This window comes from Larus michahellis, chromosome 17 (assembly GCF_964199755.1).
Source record: "Larus michahellis chromosome 17, bLarMic1.1, whole genome shotgun sequence".
Lineage (NCBI taxonomy): Eukaryota > Metazoa > Chordata > Aves > Charadriiformes > Laridae > Larus > Larus michahellis.
The window spans coordinates 2,240,641-2,254,674 of record NC_133912.1 but is presented as its reverse complement, the minus strand read 5'-3'; the positions used below and the strand labels follow the sequence as shown (position 1 = coordinate 2,254,674).

Here is a 14,034-nt window from a genome sequence, read left to right as displayed (position 1 = left end):
TGGGGAATTTTAATCGGGAAAGAAAGCGAACAAGCATGGTGTATGGATTGGTATGCATCAGTTCGGAATTAATTATGTAGATCTGTGTATTGTGTAAGTAAGAAAGAGATATATTAGTGTTTCTGTTACGGAAACATTCACGGCGTTTGGGGCTGGCATGCTTAACCTTTTCTGAGAGGTTGAATCCGCCGAAGTAGGGTGATTTCTTGGGAAATAAAGCGGTAAACCTTGGCTGTGTGCAGGGGAGTTGGAGGCACCAATGTGCTCTTAGTAAGGCCAGCTTTCTTTTCGCGTGTTCTCTGCTTCGTTCTCACTCTGCCTGCTCTCCACTTACACAGGTTGGGGGGGGTTGTTATTTTTAAACTAGATATTTTTTCCTTTCTCACAAGCTCTGTCAAAATGGGACTTAACTCTAACAATAGTTGACTTGAGCAAAACTCCGCAGTTACGCTAAGAGCTTTGAAATCATGGGAAGAGGTAGTTTGTGCTGCTCTGCTTTTCCTCCTCTTTTCTCCGGAATAATTCTGTAAATTAGTGTGGGAGTCAAGTTGTGGGTTAGAAGTATTTTCAGGCAGCTTTAACCTTAAGTAATAGCACATAGCTCTGATCTCTTCTTGCATTGGCATGTGGATTTATCAAGGGTCGTGACGGTGCATATCTCAAATCTCCAATTAAACCTGGTCCTGTGAGGTTCACAAAGGCTGAGCAGCTCTACCGTCACCTCTCTATGCCGAGGAGCGGTGCCTGCGCTCTGACCCCATCTGCCTGGGGCTCTGATGCCCGTAGGGATCGGTGATTTTGCTAAACTGCAAGAAAGTGTCTGTGTGAACCTAGAAATTAATGTTAAAAGTGAGTGGAGCTGGAGAATATATGCTGGGAAATCCATGAGGGTTGTTTGGCTTTCTCAGAAGGTCTGGGTTTGGGCACGGCTAAGGTGTATGTTTGAGAAGATCCTTAAGGGAACACGTAGAAATGGGTATGTTTGGCTGCTTGGCAAGATCTTGTGGCACGTTTCCACCAGAAAGACAAGCAGCCAAGGCAGGACCTTGCCCCTCTCTGTCTCTCCATCGCCCTCTGTCCTCCCTCCTTCCCTTCCCCTCTCCCTGGTAGGGGGTTCAGCCGCTGCAAACTGCAGATCGTAATGCTACTCTGGCCTTTTGGACTTGCTTCGCTAGCTCAGGAGTCAGCCCGTGTCTGTGATTAATTCAGAAGACTTTGCTGATCTGAAGTTTCATCTGCGGGATTTCATTTAAGAGCTTGTGTCAGTGCCGCGCTCGTTCTTCTTCAGCATTTAATCCCGTTGGTGCAGTGGGGAGCTGGCATCAAATCCTGTCACTTGTTCTCGTGGGAAGTTGCTTTGGCTAAAGGAGAGGCGAGTGGAAGTCCTGTTACCCGCCTGGCGGTGCATTGCAGCGTTCCTAGCTGTGTTTTTACCTTTGCAAATGGAATATTTGGAATATTTTTTCTTGCAAAGCTGAACAGCCATGGCAGACCATGGCTACGGCCACCAAAAGAGCGAGTCACCACGTGATTGCCCAGGTGCTCTGGGACATGAGATACCCCCTGTCAAACCTGGTTTCTGAGAGCTCTCTGAACGACATCAAATTTATTTGAGATTATCCCATGGAGTGCTGTTCTCTTGGGGTTCTTTTTAATCTCCCACTTTTCTTTCATCTATCATCTTAGTTTCTCCCCCAAAGCCTTTTTTTTAAAAAAGGGGATTTTGTTTATTGGGGGGGGTGTCTTTTTTTGCATTTTGGAAGTATTTGATTGCAGGATAAATCTAGCTGAGTAAGAAGCAGCATTGAAAAATCCTGGCTGCCTAACTTCTAATGATGGCTTGAAGCTTCCTCCAGTGGTTAAATTTGCAAAACCAGAAAATGGAAGAAGCTACGGGGTATATTAATAACATTTTTTAGCTTGCTCTGCCTTCCCAGTGCTTCTGGCTGAAATGACTTTGGGAGGATAGGTTAAACTACAGAATGCTTTAAGGACTGGATTTGTGACAAGCGTGTATATGATTTTTTGTCTATGATTTCAAATGCTTGGGCTTGTTAGCTGTGTATAAAAGATAGACATTCATTATCCACCTCTTCTGCTCCACTGCAAGCTGCGGAACACGTAAGCAGCAGAGAATGCGGCTCTTTCACTTGCTTAAAATTGTCAGGCAAAAGAAATTAGGAACAGAAAATAAGACCCACGTGTGAAGGTTATTTTATTCTTTTCCATCAGGAGATGGAGAAGAAGCAAGAGGCCGTCCCAGAGTGGTCAGGGCAGTGGAGGGCAAAGCTCCCCTGGCCGGGGCAGAGCCCGCGAGCCCCAGGAGGAGCTCCGGAGGGGTTGTGTCCATGTGGAGATGGGAACGAGCTCCTTAGCCGTGATGCAGTGCCGTGCCAACCGCGGACTTGCTGTTTCCAGGAGCAGAAGCACCACATCGCTGGTTGCTCGGGTTTCATTCCTATGAGAAAGGGGTTTGGTAACAAGCATTAGGTATTTTTCTTTACAGGAAACAGAGTGCAGGTGAGGCAAAGGTGTCCCATTGGGCACCACGTAGTACAATACCTCCTCGAGCCCTCTTGATCCTCGCAGCAATAATTTTCCAAGGTAATACCCAAATCTGCAGTTGTGGGAGCTCTCTATTGCTGGCGACGCTGCGGTTATATTCCTGCTCTGATTAGCAAAAATAGGATTGTGCCATCTCCGGCCCGGGTGTGAATCTGTGCCCCAGCAAACCATGCAAGCTGGAACAGTTTGTCACAACGGGGTTAATCGGCCTCGTAGGATTCTGCCTGCCTGAGCCTGGCCTGCATTAAAAAGCAAAATGTAGGGACCACGTAACACACCCTGGCAGTTTTGGGTAGCTGATAGTGTCACTGCTCTGCAGTCCTATATACTGCTTTGCTGTTTTGAATTGTTGTATGTGCATTTTGTGTGTAAATTTTGAATAGCATTGGTTCTGTTGTATTCGTTCCCCATTTGTTTTGGGATTTTACCAACTTTTATCAATGGGTTCAATAGGAAGAACATTCCTGGAACGGTGATTCGGTACCAGGATGAAGGTTTTGTATTCAGAATTGTATGTAAAACCGGATTTAGGAGTCATGCTTGGCTGCTAAGGAAAAAAGTAATGTGATAGTATGATTGTTGTCCAAGCAAAACAGTTCCAGTAATAAATACCAAGTGTAATAAGAAGCTGGGGAACAGGCATTCTTTGGAGATATGAGTCAGCAAACAATTTTGAAAATAACACATTTGCTTGAGGAGAAACTGTGAACACCAAAAGAGCTGAGTTTTACCCTCCTGATGATCAAGACGTCTGCGTAAATAGAAGCAGATTCCTCTTTAATCCTTCTGACCCTGAGGTTGGCCGCCTTACCTAGCGAGCCCACATTTCAGAGTGTGTGACAGCAATTACCGAGATGGATAACCTGCATCGCAGCCTCGTCTGACCCCAGGAGCTGGGCGCCGGCGTGGTCAGACAGACCGGCAGCAGCAGTTATTCCTCCAGCGTGCCGTAAAGGCAGGTAATGCCACCGGCTTCACTGCCACCAGGAAAAGGCTGGTGGCTGAAGTGTCCCCGACCCCCTTGACCCTTATGTCCCCGCTGCCGCGAGCAGGGATGCCGTGGCTGGTGGGAAAGTGGAGTTTCGGTGTGTTGTGCTCGCTGCTCGGAGTGTGGTGCATTGAAACAGCCTGTTTTTCGGAGCTGGGCTGTTAACTAGGTCACTGTAAAACGATCCGTGTCATTTTGCTTTGTTTTTAAGTAGCGGAACTCCCGGAGAATTTTTAATTGAGTTTTGTTTTCGATGATCTGATCAATGCGGCCACAAACTGTGCTGGTTAACAGCCACTCAGAGTGGGAGGGGACATAATTTCTTTAGCACTGTAATTAGATTAACCAAACAGACACCCTGGGTGCAAAGTGTACCGAACGGACACGCTGGGTGCAAAGTGTCTCTGCTGTCCCCGGAGCTCGGGGGCAGATGGGGCTCACGTGTGCGTGGCCCAGCCCGTGTCTGGTCTGCAGGTCCGGACGTGCTTCCATGGAAGCATTCAAGAATGCTCAGCATCTCTCCCTTCCTTGTGGACACACTGAGGCAGCCTTTTCGCTTGGGCTTGAGGATTTGCAGTGAGAGACCTGCACTGAAACGATGGCGCAGACGTGCCCCCAGCCTCTGCAGACTTCATGAAATGGGGCTTTGGCCCTTACTGCGGTGTTTCTCTGCAGTTTTGGAGGCACAAAGGTGCGGTTTAGCTTGGTGCAAGGATAAGCCATGGATAAATTTGAGCGTAGTTCAGTGTGCTGGTGTGTTTTCCTGGAGGCAGAAAGGGTGGCAAGCCCGGGTCCATCCTGATAAAAGACTTATGAGAGGTCAGGGACTCTTGATCAGGGAGGGGAGCCATGGGACGAGGGGGAACGGTTTTAAACTGAAAGAGGGGAGATTTAGATTGGATATCAGGAAGAAATTCTTTACTCTGAGGGTGATGAGACACTGGAACAGAGAAGCTGTGGCTGCCCCATCCCTGGAGGGGTTCAAGGCCAGGTTGGACGGGGCTTGGAGCAACCTGGGCTGGTGGGAGGTGTCCCTGCCCAGGGCAGGGGGTGGCACTGGATGATCTTTAAGGTCCCTTCCAAACCAAACCATTCCGTGTTTCTATGAGGTTATGGGTCTGATATTCCCCGGACGGAGCTGAGTTTTGCTTTCCCTGCCTTTCTGATCCTCTGCCCTTTGTCCACCGAGGGCCGTTGCCCGGGCCGGGAGGGGGGTGGCCCGGGGAGGGCAGGGGAGGCAGAGCAACCCCCCGGCCAGCTCGCCCCGGGGGCGGCAGAGGCACCCCCTGGCTGCCGGCTCCAGAGCATCCGGGGCGGGGGACGCGGCCACCAGCGGGATCCGGGCTGGAAGGAGGCACCTGCGGGAGGTGGAGCCGGTCCCGGCGGGGAGGGGCCAGGCGGGAGGCGGCAGCACCCCCCGCACCTCCCGCATCGCTGCTCCCCTCCGCCGGCGGGCAGAGCCCAGCCAGGCACCGGCACCGAGCGTCTGCCGGAGACCAGCAGGTAGGAGAGGGCTCTTCTGGGGTCTTTTCTCACCCCCCCCGTCGCATTAGCGTCTTTCTTATGTAAGGCTCGCGGAGTGTTTTTAGGTTCCTGCGCCCACTTGTTGCTTAGTAACTTGGCAGCTATTTCATGTGCGGTTTGGGGGGGATTAATGTCTTTGAACGAAGGTTTTTCTCCGGTGGGAGAGTGGTGGCTCGGCTCAGGCTGGGGCACGGTGGCCGGGCGGTGCGGGAAGGTGGCCTGGAGCTGAGCTGATCTCACAGCCGTGCAATGCAATCGGGGCTCTCAAATACCTTCTGCTGAGGAGGGGAAGCCTGGGATCACGGTTTTAGCCGGATCGTGGTTTTAGCCAGATGAAAAAGTACCTGTTACCCGGTAATTTCTAGTTTCCCCTCTGATCTGGCACCCCGTCTGCTGGATAGAGCCCCGGCTGTTCCTGCTGGGAGAGAAGATCCTCAGGGATCCGTGCCCTCGGGCAGGTTGCCTGGCTTGATGGTTGCCTTCCCTTGCCAACCGAAGACTGATTAACACTGCATTCTTCCCCCTCCCCCAGCCTTGCTAATTGTTTTACTTCTGTTTCCCTTTTACTAATCTCTGGCTTCAGGTTTCTATTGCGCCTTTCTATTCGCCAGGTCCATGGTTGTAAACTGGTTTATTACTCTGGGGTCATGGGTGTGGAGCAAGCTGGAGCTGTTAAAGGGAGCCTCTTTCATGTCTAGGCTGATTTGTGTCAGGATTCCCATCCAGGTCCGGAGCCAGAAGGAATTCCAGCTTGCAGGCCCCCTCCGGCGCAGTCAAGTATTCCCGCAGGGTCCTTGGGGTCTCGGAGATGGGATCGGTGCTTCCTCCTCAGATTTATACCCAGCTCCCAAAGAGGCAGCTGACAGATGGGAATGTCTACAATTTGAATTTCAATAGATTTTTGCATATCACTTTATCTTTTTTTGTTTTCCCTCCCTCCCCCGACTGGCACATTCCTAAGCATTAAAATTATCGATGCTGTTGTGCAGGAGAAGGGGGCTTCCCATTTAAAAATGCTGGTCCTTTGTTCGCTGGAGCCCCCGGGGCGGTGAATGTACACACTGGAAAATAAATTCCCAGGGAGAATAGTTACCATGATCATAGTAGACACTTTGCAAGGAGCCACGGCTCGTCTGTTCGTATTTGCTCAGAAAACCTCCTGGAAGCTATAGTTCATTTTAAGGACTGAATGCCCTGCAGGATCTTATTACTTATGACAGAGAAGACAGGAGGCCTTCCCTTTCCACTCTTCCCCGACCTCCTTTGTTCTGGGCACCACACAGGCATGATAAAAGAGCCTCACTTGAAATCAAAGCTCTGGACTGGTAAGATAAAGGAAAAGAATAAAGCAGGCAAAACAATGCAATATCTGCATTCCTAAGTCTCGGCAAGCAGATTTAGTTCACTGCAAATCCCCAGACGTAGTGGGCCCAATTTTCATTTTCAGTAAAGCTTTTTTACACTTCTTTAGCTGCGTCGGGATGTATGGGAGGATGTCATTTTCATCCTCTTTAAAGCTATTGTTTCCTGCCGGTGTGTATAAAGTGACTGCAATGTGAATGAGGCGCTTGTCTGTGGTCTTCAGTATTGTTTCCACTCCAGGTGAGTGGAAATTTTGCTTCCAAAGGCAAAATCGTCTCAGGGCTTAAGCAGGTGTTAATAGCTGAAGTATAAATAATTTAGAAAGTCCATGTTGTAAATAGGAAAAGAAGCAGAACGATATCAATCTTGGAAGAGCAGGTCACCGTAATCTGGAAGCAGCTGCTCTGGGCTGTGAACAGCTGCCCTCTGGCTAGTGAAAATAGAGATAGGCAGCGTTTGTGAAGGGACTGGGAGAGCGGCAGCAATGTTACTGGTCACACTGGGAGTACCGCATGCTTCAGAAGAGTCTGTACGCTGGGGATTGAAGTAGCGGCTGTGCCGTGTGGTTTAAGGGAAGGGAGGTAGTGTGCTCTGACCCGAGTCCCCTCCTTATTCCCAATGGATTGCTCATGTCTCTGATGGAATAAAGAGGTTCCTCCCAGTGTCTTCCCAAGGCCTTGCGTAAGAGCAAACACCCTCTTGCTCCAGGACTGGGCTCCATCTGCCAAACTCCTCATTATTCAGCTTCTGTTGTTTGTTGATTCACGGCAGATCTTTTTTCACTGCGTGCCTCCTCCCACCACTCAGGCCGGAGCGTGCTGCCGTGCAAAACTGGGGTAACTTGACTGCCGCAGTCACTCCGGTTATCCCGGTTTAGCTGATGTTAGGATCGGGCTGCAGCGTGATTTGTGTTTGAATGACTAGCGAGAGCTCCGGGCTGCAAGTGCGTGTCCAAAGTACTTGATGTTATTCAGGGTTGGCTTGGGTTACTGTCAAGTTTTTGGAAAATCTCCTGCAGCGCTGCCGCCGGTTGTGGCAGAAGGAGAACTGGTGTGGGTGAGGCTCGAGCAGCCTCTTCTGCTGCAGCTCCATTTGGTTGGAAGCCTCCTGGTCAAGGAAGGATGCTGCCTGCAAATATATGCTTGAATAAGGGAGGGCAAAGGCGGTTTGCCTTCAAATAAGTAGGAGTTTGAGAACTGTCAATTCTTGACTTCTCTGAAGCCGTGGCTGCTGTAGACAGGACAATAAATATTTGGTTTAGATTGTATTAAAGGGAGGTTGAGGTCAGCCATTAAGAAACTCCATCTGTAAGGACAGCTAGCAACTGAAGTAATTACCAACAGAGGATGTGTGGCACTTTCATCACTGGAGACTGTCGAGCTGGAGAATGTTCTGGCAGAGTTGGCTGAGGTACGGTTGAACCTGCTCTGGTGTCACCTAATGGCTTAGGTGGCATCTTGGCTCTTGATTGCTCTCCCCTCTCTTCCTTATTTGCAAGTATCTGGAGAGCATCTAACACAATTACCTGGTTGACGTTGATGCTTACTTGGTTGTTGATGTTCTAAAAGAGGGTTTCTTCTCAAACTATGTCAATTGTGTAAGTATTAGAGGTACAGTAGCACGAATTTAGTGTTACACAAAGGCTTCAGTGCATGTTGATGTTGATGGGCAGCCTGGTCTGGTGGGAGGTATCCCTGCCCATGGCAGGGGGTTGGGACGAGATGATCTTTAAGGTCCCTTCCAACCCGAACCATTCTATGATGTCAAGATCTCACATGTCTATAGGTGTAGTGCACGCAAGGGCATGCAAAATGGAATGATCGTGATATCCCAAAGCGAACGTGGGAGAAAGACCGCCACTGGCTCCCTGACGGACAGATCCGATGTTTAGTTGTGCTAGTGAAACAGTTACCTGAGTCAGAACGTTATTTTTCAAGAAGATCATTAATCTCCAAGGTAAGCGAGATAAGCAAAAGGACTGCATTGAACTCTGCTAGAACACACAGAGGTTGAGCAAAATGTAATATGAATGAAAAAGATATTTTGGGTGGTTCTTTTGGTATTTTTCTCCTAGCTCTACATTTTCCAGTTTGCCCCCCGTGTCTCCCAGTCCCGCTTTGTGACCTCTTTGTGTCACCTGACGCTGCCTTGCGTGCTAAATGCCCTCACTTCGATCGTTTTGTTTTCAACTCCCACTTGTTTTCCAGCCTTGGCCTCTGATAACTTGTTTTCTTTGAGCTCCAGCCCCGTCCCTTACTATTTCCTCACCTCCAGTTGCAAACCCTCCTGGTCCCTAACCAAAGCCCGTCCCTGCTGCGTTGTCACTAACACTGTCTTAGTCAGCGCTGCTTTCTTTTTTCCAGATACAATTCAAACATGTTAATAGAATTAATAGACTGACTTTGTCAGCCCTTGTACCTTTGAAACCTCTCTCCTTTACCTGATTCGTATCTCCTAACCAAATAGTGCTTCCCTCGGGGCAGGTACGCTGTGCTTCAGGGAATTAATTCAGAGATGTCCTGTGCTGGTTTGTTCAGGAGGTCAGGTCATATTATCTTAACGCTCCATTATGGCCTTAGAGTCTCTGACAAGTCTCTCGGGCATCTTTTTGGAAGGTATCACAGATTTCTTGGTACCAAACTTTGCTATCTGTGGGGAGGTGACATACTTCTGCATCTAGCTAACCGTGTGGTTATTGTTCTTATCCAATTACAAATAACAAATTTGGTGAGGATGAGCGTGGAAACAGTTTTTGCCATTGTAAATGGGTCACGGTCCTCATACACGTTTTCTCATAGCCGTAAAGAACCTTCTCCAGACGGTTCAAATTGTAGATAATCCTTGTGCATCTCCTCACAGTTGTGTGTTTTCAGTCAAATCGATAATGTTGAAAGCAATCAATGCTGCTGGTCAGATATGCTGTCAGCTTCTGAATTCGCAGCTCGCTCTCTCTGGATGAGGGCTAATTAGACCCAAATGCAGCGAAGGTTGTGTAATCTGGGCACGAAGGCGCACCGAGTGGGATGCCAAGCCCATCTCTGATGTTCCCTCCGCGCACCAAAATAAGCCGGTACCCTGACGCGAGCCACCGGCTGAGGCTGGCAACACCAAGAAGAGTTGCAGGGTTTTTGAGACTATTTCTTGCGGGCACTGCCCAAAGGATGGTTCCAGAAGCCCAGGCAGATACAAGAATAAGTGCAGCTTCCTTATTACTGGACTTTGTAAATAAGAACAGCAACAGCACTTATCTGTGGTGATGACCTACTTTACTCTCCATGTGCATGGTGCTCTCGTGATCGCTGGAAATATGTGTTTATTCTTGGCTGGTTCTTGTCATCGTAGTTAATTTTAATGGTTTTTATCTAATGACACTGAAATTAATCACCTTTAACATATTTCATGACTCCTCACAAATACAGAGGCCAGCCTTAACTGATGTCAGCCTGGCACAAGATAAATGCTGCAGCATCAAAAAGCACGCAGCATTTTTAGTTTATTTTTCTTTTCTTTATAGAGCAAATCAGTAAGCACACGTTTATGAAGGTTATTGGAGATAGAAGGATATTTTTGAACTCTCACATCTATGGAATTTTACAGTCTCTTTCTGAAAACCTTTATGGCCAAGGAGGGAGCCCAGTGTAGAGATTAGTGCAATTATTGGTGCGGTGTTGGCTGGTCCTTCTTCAAAACCAGCATCCATTTCAAGGACTAAAGGACGCTGCTTGATGGTGCGTGGTTCCAGATTCTGGTTGGGTTTTTTAGGGCTGTATAAATTAGCTTCCAAAATAGAATCTGCTGTGGCAGGAGGAAAGGAATAAAATGTCTTGTTGCTAAGGAACATGACAGAGAACTGGGAGATGTGACTCAGTTCTTGGCTTTGTATAATTTCTCTTCGGCATGATGTGGGTCCACAGAGCATGTCTTTCTAAGATGGATATTAAAAATATTTACTGAGGTTTTAAGCAGGGGCTGAGGTAACTGACGCTGTGTGGGGAACCAGCTGAACTCGGTTCCCGCACAGTTAAACGTATCCCTGAGGGGCTGCAGAATCAGGAGCACGGGAAAGATGTGGCAAAACCAAACCCCGCTTCTCATCCCCCGATTCCTGGTGCTGCTCGTTCTTCAAAAGAGTCTGGTGCTGCTCTTTTTCTCCCCACAGTGGAGTTTTAATTTCAGAGGAGAATGGGTCTTCAGGGGCTAATAGACTGGAAAAATTTGAGCTCGACTTGCTGTAAATCTCTCTTCAGAGAGGGTGGATTTCACTTTTGTTTTGTAATACCTACCTGTGCTTTTTTTACGGCATTCCCACACCTTTTTCCAGCTTTGATTTTGTGACTGGGTATTGCAGTTTGTTTATATATTTTAAACTATGCAGCCACACGTGTTCCTGCTTTTGACCTTAGCAGCAGCTCTCCTGGCGGCAGGGGACGGCTGGGCTCTGCAGTCTCCAAAATTACTGCTTGTGGGGCGGGCTGTGGGGCAGCGTACACCCCCACATCTTCTCTTAGAGTCAAAGGTTACTGACCCTGTGTCAGAAAACGTGCTGCTGTCAAAGATTGGGCCTGAGTTCCACCCCAAACTATTCGTGCTCGCAACAGGAGATCAGGCAGATGGTCTTTATTTGCTTGTTGGGGGGTTGGTTTCCCTTGGCAAAGCCCGGTAAGGTTGCAGGGGGACGGGCAGTGGGTTTGGGAAAATGTCCCGTAGGCAGCTGCCAGTATCCCATTCAAAATACATCGCTGGGTCACCATGCACCCTGATGTCTGCTGAGCGAGCACTTACCTTTTTTGCCTGCATAAATATGCAAGACTTGAAATCTGTTGGCTTTTCTCTTCTGTTTTCCCCCGGTCTGTGGAAGGAGGCAGGGTGTGCGAGAGGGGAGATGCTGTCCAGGGCTGCGGGCTTGGGACTGGATTGTATTTTGTTCTCAGAGCCTTTGCATCATGGGGATTTTCTTACTGAAAAGGGAAAGAAAATGCACGCGCAACATGAATTTAGGGACACAGTAAGGCTGCATTTATTAAAAGGCTCCTCCTGTTTGTTCTCCACGTTTCAAAGCCAAGGAGTCAGGAGCCAGTGCTCTTTTCCATCCTGCCTTTCCTTTTGCTGCCAACACTTTTGGCAATTGTAATTGCAGATTACATTTTAGAAGGGGTCTCAGGAAGAGTTTTATGTCGCAGACATGACACTTCTGAAGTGTGGGCTGAGACATGTGGTACCGTGGACTGTGTTCTAATATTACGGGTGTAAATCCAGAGTATAGACTCATAGAACCATAGACTGGTTTAGGTTGGAAGGGACCTTAAAGCCCACCCAGTGCCACCCCCCTGCCCTGGGCAGGGACACCTCCCACCAGCCCAGGTTGCTCCAAGCCCCGTCCAACCTGGCCTTGAACCCCTCCAGGGATGGGGCAGCCACAGCTTCTCTGGGCACCCTGGGCCAGGGGCTCACCACCCTCAGAGTGAAAAATTTCTTCTTGATATCTCCTCTAAATCTCCCCTCTTCCAGTGTAAAACCCTTCCCCCTCGTCCCATGGCTCCCCTCCCTGCTCCAGAGTCCCTCCCCAGCTTTCCTGGAGCCCCTTGAGGGACTGGAAGGGGCTGGAAGGTCTCCCCGGAGCCTTCTCTTCTCCAGGCTGAACCCCCCCAGCTCTCTCAGCCTGTCCTCCCAGCAGAGGGGCTCCAGCCCTCCCAGCATCTCCGGGGCCTCCTCTGGCCCCGCTCCAACAGCTCCATGTCCTTCTGCTGTTGGTGCCCCAGCGCTGGAGGCAGCACTGCAGGGGGGTCTCACAGAGCGGAGCAGAGGGGCAGAATCCCCCCCCTCACCCTGCTGCCCACGCTGCTGGGGATGCAGCTCAGGGTGCGGGGGGCTTTCTGGGCTGCCAGCGCACATTGCCGGCTCGTGTTGAGCTTCTCATCCACTACCACCCCCAAGTCCTCTCTCCCCAAAGAGCTCTCCACCCATTCTCCACCCAGCCTGGACTTGTGCTTGGGCAGAAATCGCACCCCTGTTAGAGCTGTACAGGCACAGGAGGGATCAGGAATTGTCACTCTTACGGCTTAGTTGTGCCCCAGCGAGTTCAGCTCCTTTGCCAGCGGGCTGAGGGTAGAGTTTTGCAGCGTGTTGGCTTTGGCAAGGAGCTGGGCGTAAGAAGGTCTGGTTTCCTGCGCTTTGCTCCGCCGCCCCCTCACTTGGGCTGCCACAACTGCTCATGCTCCTCCGCTCTAAGAGCATCACCTTCAGCAGATTATTTTTAATCCGGGTGGCTGCAGTGATTTAGCTCGCAGTGCAGCCCCGCAGAAAGGTGTAGGAGCGCGGCAGGAGTGCTACGGTGACCCGGGAAGATGCAGGAGACCTCGACATATCCCTAGAGATCCCCATGAGCTTTCAGTGAGTTCCAAAATTAACCCAGGATAAGCATCTTGTGCTGAAAACCAGCCATGAAACGACTGGGAATCAGCTGCTGGCTGACATTTCTCCAGTGAACAAGCCGCATAAAGTCTATCCTGACGTGCCGTTTCAGTCTGCGCCATCGGGGTGAACAAGCCCTGCTTTTAATGAAGTAATTGTTATTTAATAGTTTTTATCAATGTCAGGGGAATTTTGGGCCTCGCTTATACTACAAAAGCTTGGTGGAATAGCAACGCCGGCGTGGTTTGATTGATAAATGTTCCTCGGGGAGGTACAGTGTATGGCAGCTTCCCAAAACCACAATCAACTACCTGGCACAAGGATTCCTTTTTCCTCCCTCCCTTCCCACCGTGTAAAGGCTTTGGCCAGCGCGGTTATGGCAGCTACGGGTGTGATATTTTTTCGCACTCCTAATTGACACATTCGTGCCAGCAAAACTTCACGAGTAGTCCAGCCTCAGCTGGGGCTTTTTTGTTTGGGTTTTGATTGGGTTTTGTTTTTTTTTTTTCCAGCCAGTCTCACCGTGCGAGATGGAGAATTTGTCTTTGCTGGTTCAGGCCAGGATATTTAGCCAAATCTGCCGTTCTGAGGAGAATTAGTCCCTGCCCCTTTGAGGAAAGGCTCAATTTCTTGCTAAACTATTTGTTTTATAGTGGTTAAATCCGCCTTTCAGTTGGTAATTCAGCATCTCTGCCTGTAGCAACCCTGTAAAATTATCTGGTAGTAATGCTACTTTGTCATTTGGAGTTACTCCTATGTCACTTGTCACCCTGAACACCTCACACGGCGGCACAGACAGTGAATGGTTCAGATTCATCACATCCCCGCTCTATTAGTGGGACGCTAAAGGTAGAAAAGGACTAATTAGTCTATTCGCATCTGCTTATTCTGTAACGATTTTAGATTTGTTTCTGGTCTAACCCCTGTGCCTTGATTCCGTAATTTCCTCGCAGTCGCTAATTCTGGGTTATTTTGAGATCAGCAAATGGGTGTAGGGGCGTAGGACCACTGTTTGCGCTGCAGCAGGAGAGCATCGCCTGCTGGTGCTGGCTGTCACCACTGGGACAGCAAAGGCTTGGGACCAGGGTTTCGGAGCAGAAAACATTTATTCTTGGTAGTAACCTTGGCATCGGTGCTTATCCAGAAACTGGGACTGCCGCGCCAGCTTCATCTAACCCAAAATG

General features: G+C 49.3%; 1 protein-coding gene across 9 annotated transcripts in view; it reads left to right on the top strand.

Annotated features, from left to right (window-relative positions):
- The window catches only part of ARHGAP32 (Rho GTPase activating protein 32), a 256,801-nt gene that overhangs the window by 201,663 nt on the left and 41,104 nt on the right, over positions 1-14,034 (top strand). Inside the window, exon 1 of one of the 9 annotated variants that reach the window (XM_074561429.1) lies at positions 4,942-5,056. The exons of the other annotated variants lie outside the window; for them this stretch is intronic. The gene's annotated coding sequence lies outside the window, so the exon portion shown is untranslated. Of the gene's footprint in view, positions 1-4,941; positions 5,057-14,034 lie in introns of those variants that run through there. 9 annotated transcript variants of the gene reach the window in all.